The sequence below is a fragment of the Vombatus ursinus genome, unplaced genomic scaffold (genome assembly GCF_900497805.2).
Source record: "Vombatus ursinus unplaced genomic scaffold, bare-nosed wombat genome assembly UNPS02014818.1, whole genome shotgun sequence".
Lineage (NCBI taxonomy): Eukaryota > Metazoa > Chordata > Mammalia > Diprotodontia > Vombatidae > Vombatus > Vombatus ursinus.
Window position 1 is genome coordinate 67,665,789 of NW_020954596.1, and position 2,668 is coordinate 67,668,456.

The 2,668-nt window shown below is 41.1% G+C and overlaps 1 pseudogene; it reads left to right on the forward strand.

Annotated features, from left to right (window-relative positions):
* Positions 1-1,674: 1,674 nt before the first annotated feature.
* LOC114023822 lies at positions 1,675-2,313 on the forward strand (annotated as a pseudogene).
* Positions 2,314-2,668: the final 355 nt, after the last annotated feature.

Consider the following 2,668-nt stretch of genomic DNA (forward strand, 5'->3'; position numbering starts at 1 on the left):
TGCCCCACCTTTCCCTCCTTGGCCTTCTTCCTACTCATCATTTTGTAGCTCATCCTTTTATCCCCACGAATAGGAAAAACAAAACAACACACATGAAAGCAAATGTCCCTTCCTTTGCAGAAACTTAAGGATATGTGGACTGAACCTCTGATTTCATTGATATAGGGAACTCACTGGGTGGGGAAACCTCCTTTACCAATGCAGATTGTTACTTTCTTAATATTTTATATTCTTGGGGGTTGCCTAGAACACCAAGGGACAAAATAACTTGCTCAGGGCCACACAGCCTTTGTCAGAGAGGAGACTTAAACCCGAGTGTTCTTGGCTTCAAGACCAACTGTGTATCCACTACACCATACTGCCTCATTAAAATTTGCTTGGATAAATCAGGACTTGAGCCTGTGTAATTCTTTAAATGATTGATTATTGTTTTTTTTCCCTTATAGGTACAAAAGGATCTTTAGTACATCAGTTTCTGACACTGCCATAGGAGCCAGTTTTAGTGGTGATAAGCAAGTCGCTCTTGCCCTCACCACTTCAGGTGCCTCTATCTGTAGCAATGGAAGTTGAATTGGATGATGGCGGCAGGAAAGAAGATCTAGTAGTCCAGAGGCTCTCATCATTCACTTGTGTACCAAGTACCCATGAAAAAATAGCTCTGGGGCCAGATAGTTAGACACTGGTTTCCTTAATGGCAATGGAGGCAGCATGAAAGAATGGACAAAGCAATTGACTTGGAGGATCTGGGTTCAAGTCCTGCCTCAGATAAGTACTAACTGTGTGACACCAGGCAAGTGACTTAATGTATCTGGCCTCAGCTTTCTCATCTATAAAATGAGAGGATTAGGTTTGATGATCCTTAATGTCCCATCCAGCTCTAAATTTATAATCCTATGACTCTATAGCTCCTAGAGTCTCTACTTTTGAATTGACAGCATTACGATGTTCTTCCCTTTCCCACGTCTCTAGAGAGGAAGGCAGGTATTGTTTAATCTGTAAAGCTAAGTTTGGGAAAGAGGGGATAATGCCTATAAAGCATGGGATGTATATCCTTAGCAAAACCTGAGAGGGTTGTGATCCATGTGCTGGTTATTTTTGCTGTACTGTTTTTCATTTGTTTGGGAAGGCAGGGCTTGCAATGGAAGGTAATTTTCAAATTAAGATACCATTAAAGCAAAACATATCAATTAAAAAAAAAACTTAAGAGGTACTATAGACAGAGCGCTAAACTTTAAGTCAAAAAGACCTGTATTCAAATTTCTCCTCTAATACAGATTAGCTATATGACCTGGCTGAAGTCATTTAACCTCTGTCCCTAAGTTTATTCCCTAGCCATCAAAAATCATTTATTAAGTGATATGTACCAGGTATTGTGCTAAGTGCTAGAGTTATGAAGAAAAATGGCCTTTGCTTTCCAGAGCATACATTCTAATAGAGACAAAATATACATACACAGATCTACATATCAAGTACATAGTGAGTAGATGGAAGATAGCATTATGAAAAAAGGAGACTAGTAACTGGAGAAACTAGGAAAGGGCTTCTAAAGAAGGTAGAATTCAAAATGAGTCTTAAAGGAAGCTAGAGCTTTTGGAAAGTGTAGGTGTTTCCTTCTCTTCCTCTTAGCCCCTTCCAGTTTGTGGAGTGCCTGTTAGTGCAGGTAGCAATGTAAAGATGGCTAACTCTAAGAATCATACTACCCACCACCAATCACAAAAATGGCACAGAAATGGCATCAAAAAACCCATGTCACAGAGATATGAGTCTCTGAAAGGGGTTGACCCCAAATTTCTGAGAAACATTTGCTTTTTCAAGAAACACAAGAAGGGACTGGGGAAGATGCAGGCCAGGAACAAAAAGGCCATCAAGGCTTGAGTAGAAGCCATCAAGTCCTGGAGAATCAAAGCCTCCAAGGACAAGCTGCTCAGGCTCAAGATGGCCTCCCAATACCCAGGCCCCAGGATGACAAAGCCCCACTCTAAGGTTGGCAGAACCACTTACCCCAAGACTACCAAGTCCAGAAACCCTGGGGCTGACAAGCCCACTGACCACAAAGTCACCAAATCTCATGCTAAGTTCACTAAGGCTGACCCCAAGGCCATCAAATGTGGCCCCAAAGCCACCAAATCTGACACCAAGGTCTTCAGGATCACCAGGGCTATCAAGTTTGATTCTAAGGCAGCCAAGTCTGAAGGTAAGGTGACCAAGTCTGATCCTGAGGCCACCAAGTCTGATTCCAAGATCATGAATCCCAATGATTCCAAGGCTACTAAAACTACTGACCCCAACCCTACCACATCCACTCATAGCTAAGGCTACGAGTCTGAAGCTTTCAAAATAGATACTTCAGGAAAAAAGTACTTTTTTAAAAACCTAAACCACCACCTTTTCCTTAGCCAGGGTATGATTATTCACTATTTTGTATAAATAAAGGAAATAGTATCATTTAAAAAAAAAAGAAAAGAAAGAAAGGTTTAGGTGAGGACTGAGAATATTCTAGTCATGGTGAATACCCAGTACAAAGCCATGGAGAGGGGAAATAAAATGTTGTGTTTGAGGAACAGAAAGCAAGTCAGAATCATTGAATCATAGGGTGCAAAGGAAGGACAAGTAGTAAGATAAGAAGGGGCCAGGTTATGAATAGCTTTAAGTGCCAAACAATGAAGTG